At 42.4% G+C, this 18,973-nt stretch overlaps 1 pseudogene; it reads left to right on the top strand.

Moving 5' to 3' along the window:
- The first annotated feature begins 246 nt into the window (after window positions 1-246).
- On the top strand, window positions 247-365 carry LOC111728860 (annotated as a pseudogene).
- Window positions 366-18,973: the final 18,608 nt, after the last annotated feature.

Below are 18,973 nucleotides of genomic sequence, written 5' to 3'. Positions count from 1 at the left end.
CAGTCTCATAACAGTAACCTCAGACAGGCTTTTTACCTGGAAGAATGTATTTTCTTTTATGCTCTGTGCACTGTTCACCCTCTACAAATAGCTAATAATAAAACAACAACAACGACAACAATAGCACAAGAGAAACAGTGATGTTCCCCATGCACACAATTCCCGTAGACCTAACTCCATAAGCATGGCAGTTACACTCATTAGGCCTATGTGAAGACTTATTTCTCTGTTTTAAAACTGTTCCCCGTCTGTGGCCATGCCACCCTGAACAAGCCTGATCCTGTCTGATCTCGGAAGCTAAGCAGGATCAGGCCTGGTTAGTACTTGAATGGGAGACCACCTAGGAAGACCAGGTGCTGTAGGCCTAAAAAATTAAGGGATTGTAAGCTGACAAGGTCCTTGCAATCTATGAGGTCAACCAAGGGTTGCCTCACCTAAAAATAAATAAAAATAAAAATAAAACTGTTCGGTGAGGTAAAATCTACTTTTGTACTGTCTAGGGGACCTGGGATCCAAGGCCCAAGTTACTAGTAAATGCCCATTTCTCTGAAATCTACTGCTTCATCTTTAAAATCCAGGTGATTTTTGCATTCTATGCCATGGTCTATCCTTGTGTATTTTAATAAGAAACGAATGCTTTCCCCCAAACTCTGGAGGCACACTGGCTGTCTAGGAGGCGGGGCAGGCATATAGCCATGTTCACCTGACTGAGGTGGCTCGATGTGGAGCAGAGGGACTGGGGTTCCCATCCTGGCTCTGCCAACGTCACCCTGTTCCAGGACGGACCAGGCCAGAAACTTCCCTGCACCTCAGTTTCCCATTTGTGCAGTGAGGCGGCTAATCGCTGCACCCCATCTAATGCAGCCGGAAAAGCTAACCATCCTGGTCCTCTTCGTTGTGGGCTCTAGGGGTAGAAAAGCAAGTCTACGAAAGTGACCGGAAAGTCACGTCTTCCGTGTTGAATGCATCTGGGCCCTCTCAGAAACTTACATCTGAAACTTCCCTTTCACGTTCCCATCCCCGGTCCACAGACTTTGGGGAACAGGTCAAGGAAATGAGTGCTTCGATTGGAAGCCAAAACTGGAAGAAAAAAAGGATCCAAGAGTTTGTCCTTCAAATTCCAAACCCTGGACTGGGCCTCCTTCCACTATCTGTTCTTCCCTTATCTGCACAGGGCTCAGCGGTCAACACCGAAACCTCGTCCACAGCGCTTGTCCATTTCTGTCAGGCTTGTCATCACTGAATGCAGAGATGGCGGCTTATCAGGAGCTCGGAGGGATAAACAGTATCCCGGGCGATCGAATTAAGATTGGAGAATATCTTGACAGGCTGGAATAAGGAATGATATTTGACATTTGAAATTTAATTAGGATAAATGTAAAGTCTGTCTCACCGGTTCAGAATTTCAGGCACACACAACAATAGCTGATCTTTGGAAAAAGTTTACTACGATCTCCCATCTCCGTTTTCACCAATAGGACCGACAGTATGACTTATCCCACCCCCACATAGTGTGGGCTTTGCTGAACAAAGCTGATCCAAGCAAGAGAAGAAAAGTCTGTACTATTCTCCAGTCAGGCCACATCTGCATTGTTAGCATGACTCAAATAACAGGAAGGAAAGCATACAAGGGCAAAAGAGAAAGACTCCAGTCAGGGGAACTGTGGCCTTGCAGGGCAGAAGGGCCATGAACAGAATCCAGAATATAGCCAGGGCCTAAAATGATGAGTCAAGAAGCAGCAACCTTAATGTAGAATGCCAACCACCCAAGTCAGGTGATAAAATTTAAAAAGAGGTTGATGTGGAATCACATAAGAATGTACAAGAGTTGATGGACTAGAAGTGCCAGATGGCGAGACATTAAGACACTTCGGGCTTAAAGAAAGGCAGCCAAGCAGAGAAGGGATTTCTATGCAGCGTGAATGGAGGTTGTGAGTCAAATGAGGCGGGTGGTGACTTGGGGACTGGAGTGACTGAGACTCAGGAGAGAGGGATGTGGAAGTTGGTTATATCGAGGGGGTGGGCTTGGGGGTCCCCTGTTATGACGACAGTGAAAAGGAGTCAGTGAATTCTACAGGAGTGCAATAAGACTTGGCTCGAGGGCATGCAGCCCAGATTCCTTCTCAGCAAAACTCTGCCCGATGTGCAATATGATTGCCCTCGAGCGGGTAACCCAATTTCCTTGAGATGGTAAAACTCTTCCCTTTGGCCTAAATATATTTTTTAAAATCATTATTTACTGAAGTATAACCTACATGCAGAGACATGCACATGTCTAAATGTAGGGCTTGAGGAATTTTTATAAATTGAGCGCACCTATGGAATCAGAACCTAGATCAAGAAAGAACAGAACCAAGGGATGTAACATACAGCACGGTGACTTCAGTTAATGACATAGTATTGCATATTTGAAAGTTGCTAAGAGCGTAGATCTTAAAAGTTCTCGTCACAAGAAAAAAATGTTGTAACTATACATGGTGATAGATGTTAACTAGACTTATTGTGATCATTCCTCAATGTATACAAATATTGAAGCATTATGTTTTACACCCAAAACTAATATAATGTTAGATGTCAATCATACGTCAATATTAAAAAAAAGCAGAACGGAAGACAAACAGAAGCCCTCTCATCCTCATTGCTGCTTTTCCCCAGGGGGAACGTCCACCCTAACTTTTGATGGCATAGATTTCTATTGCACTTGATATCAATGGAATCATGTCGTAGGTATTTTCATGGGCATCATCGGTATTGTGTGTGGTTGTAGATCACTCCTGTTGCCGTGTAGTTTTCCACTGGGTGAATATACCACACATTACTGTCCATTGTTGATGGGCATCTGTGTCGTTTCTGGTTGGGAGCTCCCACGAACACTGTGCTCGGAACTGCCAGCTCATGCCATTTGATGGACATGGGTCTGCATTACCATTGTGTTTATATTACGACAAGGGACAGAATTACTGGGTCACGTGCGTACTACTCTATAACCAGCAATTCTCCTTCTAGAAAAACTTGGAATTAAATATAAAGATGAAATGAATCAAATCAATAACTATCATACATTTTTATGAAGATCAGGAAAAAAGGAGGGGTTATTCATTGAGACGATTTGTACACGTTAAACATTCAAAGGTTTATGGGTGTTTCATATCCGAGTATAATATAGCAGTCTTGCGATTCTAATTTAAGATATGTAATTTGGTAATTAATTTTACATTTGCGATTTTCAGTGGAAAGGTATTAGAGAACTGGGTTAAGTTGGCGAGCAATATTAGTCTCCAAGAGAATTCACCAGCAGGAGATTGTTTATTAAATATGTGAGAGTTATTTAAATACCTGGGAGATTTTGCTTCTCAGTTCAGAAAATCAAATCTAGTCACTTTGTAAATTCAGTTTAAACTGCTTACGAAATTTAGCTAACCAAATTCATAAACGGGACTTGGTGTTGAAGGCAGTTAAGTTTGCTCAACTGGAGTTGATAAAAACTTACGTGTGGGTCTTGGTAAGGGGTTGTTAAATTTTACTAGATTTATAAATGAAAATGATAGTTGTGAGATAAGCTAAAAGGCTTCTAGAAAACTACCTTTTAAAAATTTTGCAGCTTTAATAAATGAAACATTAATTTGAGAACCCAAATGATGTTTTCTCTGTGTCTAAGAAGCCTGTGTCAAGGACATCTGCAAACTCCCACTGTCGCTCTGGAGGACTGTGTTCAGATATGAGCAGGGTGTTTATGAAACAGACTTTCCGAAGAGTGCATCGGAAGGGTACCCTGCAGGTGACACCCTCGATGAGGCCGTAATAACCATATCCCACGGAGGCCGCCGGAGGAAATGGGCGTGTCGAGCTGGAGAAGACATGACTCGGGAAAAAGCTCTCTTCGGATGGGTGAAGGGTCGTGACGGTACAAGGGCTTCTGACTAAACGTGGTCGACTGAACATATGCATTTCCTTTTCTTTTTCTCAAAATGGGGAGAAAGAGAGAGATGGATTATATTAACAGCCAATAATATCAGTCTCCCTCAAAGAATTCACTATTAGAGGTTTGATTGATTAGAGTTTTCACAGTTGTTTAAGCACGTGGGGGAGGTTTTGCTTCTTCGGTCAGACAATCAAGTCTTGTAATTTTATACTAGACGGGGCGCAAACGTTAGACAATGAGAGACTAAGCAACAGCAGGCAGGTCCATAACGAAATATTTGCAAATGGCAAGTGGATGAAGAAGCCGTGAGAGTTGAGCAAATGCCTGCAGAGGGGATGCCATGTAGAAATGAACCACTTTACTTCCTAGAACCCAGAAAAGTGTCAGGAGGGTCAGGCGCAGGAACCGGAGAACGCAGGATAAGATGCGGTAGAACGGAAAGAACGCGGAAAGTGAGATGACGGAAAGCGAGCGTGAGAAGCAGAGACCCTTGTGTTCCTCACCACATTCCAAGTGACGGGGCGGCCGTCCCCCCCGCCCCGCGAGGCCCGGAAGCCTGAGGCGAAGCTGCACTCAAGAAGCCCGAGGCCACAGGTGCGAGGCAGTAAGTGGGGTGGTGGCACCATACTTAAAATAGAGTCACTCAGTGGAAGTCCACAGACTGGATGGTGAGACCCCCCCCATGCTTAGACCCCTCCTCCTACTCACTCTCTAAGCAGGAGCTTTAAGAGTTTTTTTGTTTTGTTTTGTTTTGTTTGAGAAACCAAATGTCCCAGGAAAAAAAGACCTACAGATACTAATATTTGGTGTTCATGAAAACAAACAAAATGGCAGGTTTCCTTGCTATTATTGGTTGAGATATTTTGGTTGCAATAAAAGAATCCAACCAACAGTAATTTAAATAAATATAGGCTTAATTTTATGATAGAACAAGAAAACCGGAAGTCGTGGGAGGCTGGCATGAGTTCAGCCATTCAGCGATGTCAAGGTTTGCTTTTGTTTTTTACCTTCGTGGTTCTCAATTTTGTGGTCTCTGGACCTCTTCAGACTTTCAAAAATGATTGAGGACCTTAAAGAACTTTTGTTTACGTGAGTTATACCTGTTGATATTTGTTGTATTAGAAATTAAGACTGAGAAAAGTTGAAAATTTAAGAATATACAAGCACACATTCATTGGCTGTCAGAATGAAAATGTCATCCCATGTCAGCCACTCTGCCGAACCCCACTATACACTCATGAGAGAAGGAGACCATGGGAAATTAAGTCTTGGTGTTATTATTAAAATAGTTTTGATCTCATGAACCCCCTGAAAATTCCTGAGAATCCTCATGGGCCCCCAGAACGCATTCTGAGAACTACCACCTTATAGCTTCTCTGTTTTAAGGAATCACATTTGAACTCAAACCAGGAAAAGGGAACAAAAGGTTACGCAGCCATATTGCCTTCTAATCAAGAAAAGAAAAGCTTTCCCAGGAATTCTTAGCTGACTTTCCTCTATAGCTAACTGGCCAGAACTGTCACATGATTAAAAGCAGCTGTTATCTAATATGAAAGCAAAGACCAACAACAAACAGAAGTTTGTTTTGAAGTTTTCAAGGAAATAGAGACAAACCAGAGAATAGAATTTTAAAAAACTTAAACCCAATAATTAATTTCCTCAGAGAAAAGGACAATATTGTATTCATAGAACAATGTACTATTAAAAATATTTTATAGCTGAAATAAAAATTCAACCCTTGTGTTGGGAGATAAATCAAGGAAATTTCCTAGAAAAACAAAAAGACAAAGCAAGTAAAATGGAAGAGATAACATTAAAAAATGTAGAAGAACATGAGGTGTAACCATCTAAATCATATAAATTGCAGAAAGAAGTAAAAAAAAAAAAAAAGAAAGAAAGAAAATTATCATGGAAATAATTTAAGAAAATACTCCAGAATTCAGAGATATGTTTCTCCATTACAAGAGCCTTCTGTGTGCCCAGCAGGAAGGAAAAAAAAAACAACTCGAGGCATGCTATTATGGCATTTTAGGATGCTGCATACAAAGTGAGCTCCCAAAGGCAAAGAGAGACAGACAGACAGATTTTGATCTTGAGAGAGAGAAGTCATATACAATAAAACGAGAGTCAATTTGTATAGTTTGTGTAGGTTGTTGGATTGAAAATAATCTTCCTTCAGAATTTTAATAAATGGGGGGTGTTCTATCATGATAAGAAAAGAGAAGAGAATGTTACTGAGGGATTGCTAGGAAAAAGAAGTATTTATGAATTTCAGGAGGAGCCAAAAATGGTACAAGAAAAGAAACATAGCCATGGAATGCTACTTGGCTCACCAATGACTGATATTTTGTGTAAGCAGAATAAGTAAACTCTGATACATCGGTTTAACCAGAAGTCATCCTGTAACTATTGGGAAGATGAGAGGAAGAAAATGAGGGGCAGTGGATGGCTTCAAGGTGCTAAGTGATCTTCCTGGGTATTAGGACTTTGCTATAGACGAAATGTTTGTGTTCCCCCAAAATCCATATGTTGAAATCCTAACCCCCAATGTGATGGTAATAGGAGGTGGGGCCTTTGAGAGGTGATTAAGTCATGAGGGCAGAGCCCACAGGGCGCCCCCGTCCCTTCTACCATGTGAGGCTATAAGGAGCCGTCCATGAACCAGGAAGCAGGTCCTCACCAGACACTGAATCTACTAGTCAAAAATCACCTGATCGAATCACTATGATGAGGATGGCTGCAGAGAAGGCACAAAACTAGTTAGTGGTGGAATTGGGATCAGAACCAGGTCTCTTGACTCCTTTCCCAAATGGCCTCCTCCAACAGGGATGCCGGGAGGGATGGGAGGCATGCTTCTCATCGTATTCCATGAGGATACATAGTCTCGGGGGCACCAGTCCCTATGGAATGCAATGCAAATGGCACCTCCTGGAGTTGTACAGTGGCCCTGTGCCCAGATATAGAATTCAAGCCACCCCCCAGGCATAACTACATGAGGACAGTTTTCAAGAGACTGACCCAGGTGGATGATGTGGGTTGTGACTATGAAAACACTGTTTACCCACATGCAGCCAAGTGACCCACGTGGAGCTCAAGCCCCAGATCCTGGCCCCCTAACTCTGTTCTCGGGACTTCATTCCACCAATGAGAGCTCTGAGGGGGAGGTCATGTGCCCCTTGGAGAATGTGTGGCCAATGGTGCCATCACCTTTGCCAAAGCAAGGTCTCCTGCTGACCCTGCTGCCACTTTCCATCCTGTGGCCAACGGTTTTTTTCTGCTTCTCAACTCAGTAGTGTGAGAACTGAACACAGCAACCAGCTGCAGGATCCTCACTGTTGCCATGGGTTACATGAATGCAAAACTAAGGATGGAACCACAACAGGCCTTTAATATCAGCCCTCAAGTGGGAAGCTAAAAGTGGTCCAACACCTTAGAAGAAAGCAGGTGGCATCATGTCAAGGGACAGATGCGGCCGCCGCAGCAAGTTAGATGGTGGCTGCCTGGAGCCTTGATTTGTTATCAGCTGCTTAAAAATATCCTCCCTATGTGGTGCTCGCAAGTCATGGCAAATACTTAGAGAAATGAGAATGAATGTCCGAAACTATAGACCTGCACTGTCCAATCCAAATAGCCCCTCACAGGACATTGGTCCTGTCAAAATGTCCACGGAGACATTTGATTCCCGTTGATCCATCTGTCTCACCCCATGAGTCAAGGATGGCTGGGCTCCCAAAGCAAGAAAGGTTATTACTGGCAACACGGCTACAACACAATTATTGGACCAATGAAACGTGATAATATTTTTATGTATCAATCCTGTAAACCAAAAGTATAAGTATGGGCTGTTTTCTAAGTGTGGATATTTTTGGTAGGATCAAATTTCAAGGACCATTTGGTGTGGACCAAATGTCTCCATGACCACTTTGGACAGAACCAAATGTCCAATAATCCAGTAGCCACAGGTCACATATGGTCACTGAGCACTTGAAATGTGGCTATTCTGAATGAAGAAGCGATGTAAGGAAAATAGCTGTGATGGGTGGGAAGCAGTAAATGTTGTTGCCTTATCTCATATATCAAAATAAATCCCTGAAAGATTAAAGAGTTAAAAGCAAAAACAAATATAGAAAAGCAAAATAAACTTTGGATGGCCCAGGAGTGTCTAAGAATACGAACAACAGAAGAAAACACATAGAAAATGACAGATTTGACTACAAAAAACAAAAACTTTAGGTGTTTTTTTTTTTTTTTGGCAAATATTAACTTAAAAAGGAAAAGAAATTATCTTCATGCCAGGTACTCTGCTAGGTACTTTTACAAACATTCTCTTTGTTGAAAAAGTTATTTTTATTGAGATGTAATTGACATATAATGTGTAAACTCAAGGTGTACAACCCATTGATTTATTATACTACAAAATGATTACCACTTTAGCATTAGCTAACACCTCTGTCTCCTCACATAACTACCATTTCTTTTTTGTGGTTGGCACAATTAAGATTCAGTCTCTTAGCAACAGTGACGTTTATAAGATGGTATTGTCATCTATATTTACTACTCCATGAACTGGATCTATACAGCTTATTTGTCTATAAGGTGAAAGTTTGTAAAAAGCTTTAGCTATTATAAAATTGTAGATATAAAAAAGGTTAAGCCACATAAATATGGGAAATTATTTTCCATAAAGATTACATATAAAGTACACAAAAAAATTGATAATATTCTAACACCCCAATAATAGAATAAACAATTCCCAGAAGAAATATGCATGGCTAATATGGCTAATAAATATTAATGAGTTCATTCTTACTAGTAATCAAAGAAAAGCAAATGAAAATCACCATTAAAAGTTAAATTAAATTTAGGCAAATTTAAAAATTTTCATGACAATTTAAGTCAACAAAGTTTTGTTTTTTGATCAAAGTCATAGTTAGCTGATGAGAATGTAAATGGGGAAAAACTTTCTGGATAGCAACTTGCAAAATACATCAAGAGTCTAAAAATGTTCTATTCTTTGACCTAGGAATTCCACTTCTAAAGAAAAGACAGACCGATCTATGTGCCAGGATGTCCACATGTTCACTATTCAAAATGATAAAAGAACCGAAGCAGCATAAATATGCAAATAAACTATGATATAACCATGTAGGGGAGGGGGATGTGCTGTCAGCATAGACTATACACTGGATTTCAGAGACTCAGTATGAATGAAGAATGTAAAATACATTAGTATTTTAGATTGATTTCATACTGTACTCAATATATTGGGTTAAATAAATTGGGTTAAATAAATCATATTAAAATTAATTTCACCTGTCTCTTGTTACCTTTTTAATGTAGCTACTAGAAAAGCTAAAATTACATATGTAGCTAACATTCGTGCCTCATATTTGTGGATTTTGTTATATTTCCATTGTATAGTATTGCTTTAGAAAGGTGGGAAACTCTTCTAGAGACTTGTCCTAACCCCTCTTCCACCCCACCCCAAGCTTCCCTCCCACTCCAATCTTTCCCTTCTCTTTCCTTTTTCACGTCTCTTTCCTTCTCTACGTGTTATACTTTTTCAAAAGGAAACTAGCTCACTTCTACCACTAGGTGGGAAGAATAATAGCTAACATTGTTTTAAAGGCTCACTCAGTACAAAGCACTTTGCCTTCTTTGGTCATCTGATCCCCCCAACTATCCTATAAGGTAGATTCCACTGTTGACACAGAGAGGTTAAGCTATATGCCCCAGGTCACACAGCTGGTAAGCAGAGAAACTAGGATTCAAACCCCAGGTAGGCTGTCTCCCAAGCCCTTCTGCTCTACATTGCATAAGAGAAATAAGAAATTGGGACATCTTAACGGAAAGCTCTTTGAAACAATTGTTTGTATTTTCCCATTTGCACTGCCAGTTAGTCCCGGGGAGATGTTGAAGCTTACAAATTCATGGCAGACTCCTAAAATGTGTCCATCAGAGTTATGGATGACATTATGTCTCCCCCAAATTTATCCATTGATGCCCCAACCCCCAATGTGATGGTATTTTGAGGTGAGGACTTTGGGAGGTAATTAGATTTAGATGAGGTCATGAGGGTGGGGCCCCCATGGTGGGATTAGTGCCCTTATAAGAGACAGGAGAGAGCTCTCTTTCCACCACGTGAGGACACAGAAAGGAGACCGAGTGCACACCAGGAAGAGAGCTCTCACCAAGAATCCAGCAGACTTCCAGCCTCCAGAACTGTGAGAAAATAAACTTGATTTGTTTAAGCCACCAGTCTGTGGTACTTTGCCATGACAGCCTGAGCAGACTAAAACAATTGGACTCTTGAGTTGGGTTCCAGTAGCTAGAATGGCGGATATCTGAGAATTTACATATTAGAAGGCTGTTAAGGAGGCTTTTAGTCTTGGAAGATGTAGAGATTTCAGTGGGGCAGAAGACAAAGCCATCTGGGAGGGCACAGGAATAGCGGGCTGATAATTCGTGAACTGAAGGAGTTTAGAGGCACATGGTTTATAATAAAAGATCCTCAAGTTTTAAGGAGGAAAATATATAAGATGAGTTAATAAAACAACCAATACAGGGATGGTTGCAAATTGGATTTATAGAAAGAAAATTTACCTGTTGACATGGTAGGCCTACCACATCCAAATGCCTTACGCTGAGGACTCGAACCAGCGCCTCTCCACCACTGACAAAACTGACAGCTCACTGATTATTAGGAAAAATATTTACATACCTAATGTGACAAAGGACTCACTTTTTGTATGCTTTGTTCAACATTTTATTTTTTTATTTCCCCCCTCCACCCCCTCCTCTCTCCCCTCCCCTCTGGTAACCACTAGTCCACTGTCCATGTCCATGAACTCTGTTTGTCCTGTTCGTTTGTTGTGTTTAGGTTTATATTCCACATATGTGATATCATGTGATTTTCGACCTTTTCCGTCTGGTTTATTTCACTTAGAATGATTATTTCAAGGCCTATCCATGTTGTCACAAATGGCAGTATTTCATCTCTTCTTATGGCTGAGTAATATTCCATTGTATATATGTGCCACAGCTTCTTTAGCCAATCATCTATTGTAGGACACTTCGGTTGCTTCCATGTCCTGGCCATTGTGAATAATGCTGCTATGAACATCGGTGAGCAAATATCTTTTTGGATATGAGTTTTCAAGTCTTTGGGGTAAATACCCAGTAGAAGTATTGCTGGATCATATGGTAGGTCAATTCTTAGTTTTTTGAGGAACCTCCATACTGTTTTCCACAGTGACTGTACCAATTTGCAGTCCCACCAGCAGCGTATGAGGGTTCCTATTTCTCCACATCCTCTCCAACATTTGTTATTACTTGTCCTGTTGATTATAGCTATTCTAACAGGTGTGAGATGGTGTCTCATTGTGGTATTTCTCTAATAGCTAGCGATGTTGAGCATCTTTTCATGTATTTGTTGGCTATTTGTATGTCCTCTAGGGAGAAATGTCTGTTCAGGTCCTCTGCACATTTTTTGATTGGATCATTTGTTTTTTTGTTTGTATATTTTGGATATTAGGCCCTTACTGGAAGCGTTACTTGCAAATAAATATATTTTCCCATTCGGATGGTTGTCTCTTTACCTTGTTGACAGTTTCTTTTGCTGAGCAGAAGCTTTTTAGTTTGATGTTTATTTTTGCTCTTACTTCCCTTGCCTTTGAGGTCTAATTCATAAAATCCTCTTTAAACCCAAGGTCCCTGAGTTTAGTTCCTATGTTTTCCTCTATTTTATTGTTTCAGGTCTTATATTCAGGTCCTTAATCCATTTTGAGTTAATTTTGGTGTGTGGTGATAGACAATAGTCTAGTTTCATTCTTTTGTAGGTGGTTTTCCAGTTTTCCCAGCACCACTTATTGAAGAGGCTTTCCTTTCTCCACTGTATAATTTTGGCGTTTTTGTCGAAAATTATTTGCCCATATAAATATGGGTTTATTTCTGGACTCTTGATTCTGTTCCACTTGTCCGTGTGTCTATTTTTCTGCCAGTACCATGCCGTTTTGATTACTGTCACTTTGTAGTATAATTTGAAGTCGGGCGGAGTGATGCCTCCAGCCTCGTTCTAGGATTCACTTTCTATATGTTTTTGAGGGACTGCAAAGTTATCCTAATAATGAGTCTCCATCCCCATTCATGTGCTCATGTGCTTTCAAGAGTGGGGAGACAGGCTGGGATCGGGGTCAGCTCCATGGCACATCCCCAGAGCTCCCTCATCAGTGCCACAGCCTGTGATCGGGGCCCCTGACGGGAGCCTGCTGTGCATGGAAACACATCTGTCCTTTGCTTCTTGGCAAGAATAAAATTCCGGAATAGATGGTTTAAAGGATGATGAAAGAGAATCAAAGAGTATCAAGGAGATCACAGCAGATCAGATGACAGTTAGACGGCAACTAGTGGGGGGAAAAATGATAAGCAAAGGGAACTCAAAGCCTTGGGATTTAGGTAGCACGTTGTAATAATGTGGAGAGTGCCTTGAACCCAGGTGGGCTGGATTTAGATATCAGAGATGGCACTTAGAAGCTTATGGCCCACGAACGTCAGCGTGAACTTTTTTCCACATCAACATCCAGACAACAACAGGGCGTTTGACAGTTCATTTCAGTGCTGACACTGTCAACCCGGAGTTAAAGAGCTAACATTATTCACCACAAGTTAAAGGGCTCCACCCACAAGACCGCCCCTACTTCAGATGCCAGATGCAAACGGGGCTACTCACATTTCTGCTTGGCCAACGTACACATTTGGGGGTTCCCATGATCCCCTCAGGTTTGATAATTTGCTAGATCGACTCGCAGAACTCAGGAAAATACGTAACTTATGTTTACTGGTTTATTATAAAGGATACAAATGAACAGCTAGATAAAGTAGATAGGGCAAGATCCGGAAGGGCCCAGCAGGAGCCTCTGCCCGTGGAGCCGGGGAGTCTCGCCTTCCTGGCACGTGGATGCATTCAGCAACCTGGAAGCCCTCCAAATCTCATTGTTTATAAGTTTTTGGTAGAGCAGTTACCTCTCTGGAGACCAGGTGGCTAAAAGTTATAGTCTCCCTAATTAGACACTCCCCTAGTCATATGATTGGTCTTTCTGGTGACCAGATACTCTCTCCAAGCTATCTGGAAGCCATAGTGAGTTACACCATTAGCGTGACAAAGACATTCCTATCACTCAGGAAATTCCAAGGGTTTCTGAAGCTCTGTGCCAAGAATAGGGACAAAGACCATCTACAGTATTTATTATTACGCCAAAGCTTCTGGAAAGACTCTAAGTGCTGGGGAGATGCAATGGCGGGGGAAGGAGGGGCAGGATGATCTGGGGACTTATCATTAGCATGCTTGGTTGATGTTGGCTGCCTGGGGGACCTCAGCTGGGGCTGTCATCAGGATACCTCTACGAGGCCTCTTCATGTGGCTTGAGCTTCCTCACAGAATCGCATGTTCCAAGGGATGATGTCCCAGGAAAGGGAGCTGGGTGGAAACTATTGTCTTTGATAGACACAGAAGTCACATGGTGTCCTTTCTGCCCTTGCTGAAATTCAAGGTCACCTCTTGATGAGAAGAGAGTTAAAGTCTCATTGTAAGAAGAGCATGTAGAATAGAAGACATCGTGGAGGTCGTTTTTAGACAATCCCTCTGCCTCAACACTATTCAAATAGAAGGTAACTCAGACTCAAAGAGATTCAGTGATTCTGTGGTGCGATAAGAAATATATTTGGTCTTTGTCCCAGTTTCTGGGCACAGAGATCCTAAATCCCTGGGAATTTCCTGAGCAATAGGAGTATCTTTTGTTAATCATAACAAGCCCCTTTCAATCATCCCAGAATTTATGGTAATGAGGTGTCTTAGGTTGGGGATACTAGGTAGCCTCAAGATATGACTCGTCACCAGAAAGACAGCCCACCTATGGGCCTCCAGAGACTGAAGTGAGCTGGAGGTTGAGTTCACAGGACCAACGACTTAATCAATCATATCCACACATGAAACCTGGATTAAAAACTGACACCGAAGCTGTCAGGTTGGGGAACATCTCTACCTACTGGGAAGGTGATGCACCCTGACAGAAGTTCCTGTGCTCAGGACCCTTCGAGCCTCACCTGTGTCTCCTCTTGGAGACACCTGACCTGGCTGGTACAAAGAAGGACTTGACCCTTAACTCGTGGGCTCTGTGTGAACTCTGGGTGGTTAGTGTCAGAACTGAATTGTATTGCAGGACACCAGCTGGCGTCAGAGAACTGGCGTTGGAACACATCAGCTAAGGGCCCAGACATCGTGGGCAAAGACAGACAGTTCCTGGGTGCTCTTTCCAGATCCTGACCCAGAGAACCTGTGAGCTAATAAAGTGACGATGGTTCTGTGTCGCTTACTTTGGGTTGGTTTATTACGCAGTCACAGATAAATGCGGTCCCCCGTGAGAATTGTTAAGGACCGGAAGTAACATATAGAAACCACCTAATCTGAGGCCTGACATAGAGAAAGAAAATCTGAGAAATGGTAACTCTTACCTTCACCATTGGAAAGTGAGAGGCTCATAACCAACCAGCTGTATTTTTTTCCATCTATCTTCTTCACTCCACCCCACACTTCCAGGAAATCTCAGAGTCATCCCAGTGTAACAAAGACCCTCTTCCACAAACTCTAGCCACTTTCTTCCATCTGGAGGTGACAAAGATCTTTTTTAGGTGTCAGCATAGGGTCTGAAGCCAGCTCTATGTTAACTCAAGCCCTTTTGCCCACCTGTGTTTATTCTCTTGCCTTATGGAAGCCGAAATCCACTTTGATCGGGGGCTGACCCTAAAATTATTCTGCAGGCTCTCTGCCAACCCAGGCCTATCAGAGTCCTGCAAAGTAGAGGAGGCCAGGTGAGGAGGAATCAGCTCAGCCTGGGCTGGGAATGTAAACAGCCTGGCTGGTAACTCCCTCCCCGCTCAGTTTGCCACGGCTGCAGAATCTCATGGCTCCTCTGTGTTCTGACATGCTAGGACGGCGCAACAGAGGTTCTCCGCCCTCTCCTTGGGGTTATTAGGTAGACAAAGCCCTGCCCACTCACTTTACCGCGTGTCTCTAACGAGGTGTGTCTCCCACCCTCCGATGTCTTCTTTCTCTCCAAATTGAGCTGTGACGCAAATGCAGTAACAAAGACCCAGAGTCCAAGATCAAACAAACCAAAGCAATGTTCGTAACCACGGAAATGAACTATTGCATTTAGATAATCACTGCATTCAGAGGCATAAAGCCCTGGCTCTTCCTCTGTCACTCATGCTGATGGCCCTTGTGGCAAAGTTATCTACCACGCGCTATGACTAGGCAGGTGTGTTAGGGCAGGTGGACTTGGCGAAGGAAAATCCAGCTGCTCCTCCTAGTTCTCTGGTCCTCATTGAAATGTTGAAAGGTAAATGCATTTCTGGATGGAGAACATCATGTTGCTACACAGTACTTTATACAGAAGGGGCCTCCGTAAAGCTCTGTGGAGTTTATCAGAATTAAAAGAAAGAGACTGTGACTTGGAGAACCTAGCAATGTACAGAAGATGTAGGTTCTCTATCTACGGTGCAATAAAATAAAGACTCAATCCGTGGGAATCTTGAGAGCCCTGGGGTGTCCCAGACTCCTCACGCCCCTGTGCAGTGTATTTATCAGGAGAATGGGTGAGGGGTGTGTGTGTGTGTGTGTGTGTGTGTGTGTGTGTGTGTGTGTGTGTGCGCCCATGTGTGTCTAATGAGTCTGGGAGCAGAGGATGTGGATGGACAGCTGGCTGGCCTGGAGTGGGAAGCTGATTTCTCTCCCTTCCTTCTGGGCCCTCACAGGTTTTCAGGTATGAGGCTGGCTAAAATAGGCTGAGAAACATTAGGATTAAAAAAAAAAAAAGACATCAAATTTAGACCGTGAGCCTTGAGGTGCCTGAAGAAGAGAAATTGGAATTTCGATGCTTGGTAATATAAAAAGAAGAGAACCAGAGATCAGTAAGCACCAGGTATGATAATTGGATTTAAGAGGCTGTTAAAGAATTATTCTGATTCTTGTTAAAACCATAAGGAAAACTTTATTCAAGTATATCGCAATAGGCATCAAGACAATCGTATTAGGGCAGAAAGATTAGGCTCAACGCTGAATGCAAGAACCAGTGGGATTTACAGGTCAGAAGCAGGGTGATGGGGCTAGTGGGTGGAAAATTACTCAGAGGGGACATCACGGGTCGGGGGATTCCTGCCCAACTAGCCTAACTGAAGGCAAATCAAGAATGTGCCCAGCAAAGTTTAGGGATGACAACTTGACCAGATATCAAGGAATGATCAGATATCAAGAGTTGGGGATTCTCTTTAAAGTGACTTAGCAGGATTCCCGCTAAAGCTGGGGAGTGGGGTTGATGCCTCGAAGAAGGCTCAGAGGAACCTGACTAAAGTTTGGTCAAGGAGAGACTCTTGTCAAGGCAGCCCCACTGAGAGGCGCATAAAACCCAGGGTGGGAACTGGAAGGCTAACTATGAGCTAACATGTAAATATAAACTATGCTGTACAATATCTGTAACTATGTGTAATATTTTATACATTATTTATAATGTTTCATACATAATATATTTGTAACTATTATTTTTTCTTTCCTCAAAGTAGATTTGATAGATGATTAAGAAACCTTACGGTGGCTCCCTAGTGTAGTGGTTGTTAGCACGTCTGCTTCACACGTAGAAAGTCCTGGGTCCGTCCCCAGGCACACGCAGCGAGCGTGTGGGAGGAGATGCCCCACCTTCAGAGACCCAGTTCTTAAGGGGAAACAGCAACGTCCATGGGTCAGGGGTGGAAGAGTTGGGGGCAGAATTAAAGAGGGGAAAAGAGAAAGAAACCTTAGACCCAGCACAGCAAAAAAACATATTTAAGTATTTAATCTCCTATTTCCTGAAAAGTTAACATTTTGATGAATACTGATGAAATCTCGTGACGGCACATCAAAGATTTAGAAGGTTTTGGCCTAAAATTGTCCGCGAGATTTTACAACTATGATAGTGCGATCAGTCTCGTTAATCTTTGAGAAATGATAGAGAAAGAAAGAAGCACGAGAAGGTCAGAGCTGGGCGAATTTCGTCCCCGTTATACGTACAGTCTGGTTTCATAGAACGTTCAATAGTTCAACTATCTGACCCAGAAATCGCTGTAACTACAAGAAAAGCAGGGTTTGTGAACGCCGTGAAAGTGAGGAACGTGGTTCTTACGGGGGAAGGAAGGGATTTCTCTTGGGAGACACACAGAATGAGTATCTGAGATTCTCCCAGCGTTCAACTTAGTGATTGTGGGTGGTTTCTGGGATGTTCGATTCATAGTTATTTATCAATTAGTACATATTTATACTTTATACACTTTTCTGTGTGTGTGTATATTACACAATTAAAAGGTTTAAAAAGTTTGTCTTGATTTTTTTGAAAAGAGAATAGTTAAAGAATTTCAGAATTTACACACCAAAATAATTATAGAAAAAAAAATCTAAAGTAAGTTATTAACAACTCGGAAAGACAGTGGCAATGCTAGGAGCTAGCATAGGTTCATTCGGCACAAGCTGAGCTGAAAGCTCCTGAGTTCTGTTTTCGCATAGACTTACTTGATCAGTGGATCATGGATTAGAGAAAGCGTTCAATGCGATCTCTCATGGTATCTTTGTGGACCAAACAGAAATGTGGGCTGGACCAAAGAAAGCTCATCTGGAGGATATTGAGGTGGTGGCAGATTTCAAACATGAATGCAAATGTTTTCAAATTCTTCCTATAGAGAGGCGAGGTCTATGCAGTGATGAGCTCAATGATCAACAACTGGCTCTCTGAGTGAACAAGCCCTGATTTGTGTTTGCCAATTTCTGTGGTGTCAATATTTCCACCATGGCCGATTACAAAGATGGCTGTGTTTAACAACTGACTTGCAAAATTTGTGGAAGTTTTGCCGGCCAATCTAAGCTGGCTTCACTACACTACTGTGTCTGTGTCTCCTCTTCTGGGTCTAGGCAGATTTGTGATGGCTTTGATCAAGAGTCCAACGCACATGTCTCTCTGTGATTCCAAAACCTGGTCATAAAACCTGTGCAACTTCCACTCTGATGTTGGAACACTCACTCTGGGAATGCCCTCTGGGACTTCCAAGCTGCCATGCAAAGAGTTTGACCGCCTAAGAGCATCATGCTGGAAAGGCTATTTGTAGACCCTCCCAGTTGAATGCAGCCTTCTAGCAACACCCACCAAAGTGCTGAATACAGGAGAGAAGCTGTTTTGGACACTCTGGGCAGACCCGGCTACCAAGTGACCTCCACGAATGCCACAGGGAATAAAAATATCACCCAGTTGAGCCCTGCTCATCTGCCTGACTTCCAAAGTTATGAGATATAATAAAATACTTGTACGGAACCACTAAGTTTTGGGGTAGTTGGTTCTGCAGCAATAGATCACGAAAATGCTCGCCATACCCATTTCCACCCTTTTCTCGCTTCTCTTTCTTGATTCCAGAGGCTGGAATGTGGGATACTCTAATTCCAAGCCTCCTTTGCAGCTAGGTACGGCCATGTGACACAGTTTTGGTCAATGATGTAGACGGAAATCTCCGAGGAACTTTTCTTTTTCTGAATTAAAGAGGCAAACACTTTATAGGAGAAGCTTTTAGGTCTTTGTATTTTGTCATGCTTCATTTTTCCTGTCTGGAATGTGGATACAATTGCTTGAGAGTCTGCAGCTATCTTGTGTCAGGAGCAGTAGGAAAGAAAGAGAGAAGGGCAGAAGCCCTGGGTTAACTGCCTCTGGATCTCTCATTTCATGGAAAAAGTAAAATCTTAACTTGCTTAAGCCATCGTCTGATGGGATCTCTGTTACTTATAGCCAGAAGCAATTCCCATGGACACACTTTAAAGAAGCCAATTTGTTGCAGGTCGAATGACCGACACCACAGAGGTTTAATCAGGACAGGTTTCACAGGCGTGTGACCTGTGCAGTAACACAGGGCCCCCCACTCAGAAGAGCCCTGTTTAACTTAAAGTTCTCTCATCTCAGTCTTGAAATTTTAGATAATTTTTGAACA

Source organism: Pteropus vampyrus, unplaced genomic scaffold (genome assembly GCF_000151845.1).
Source record: "Pteropus vampyrus isolate Shadow unplaced genomic scaffold, Pvam_2.0 Scaffold233, whole genome shotgun sequence".
Classification (NCBI taxonomy): Eukaryota; Metazoa; Chordata; class Mammalia; order Chiroptera; family Pteropodidae; genus Pteropus; species Pteropus vampyrus.
This window is presented reverse-complemented; position numbering and strand designations above follow the sequence as displayed.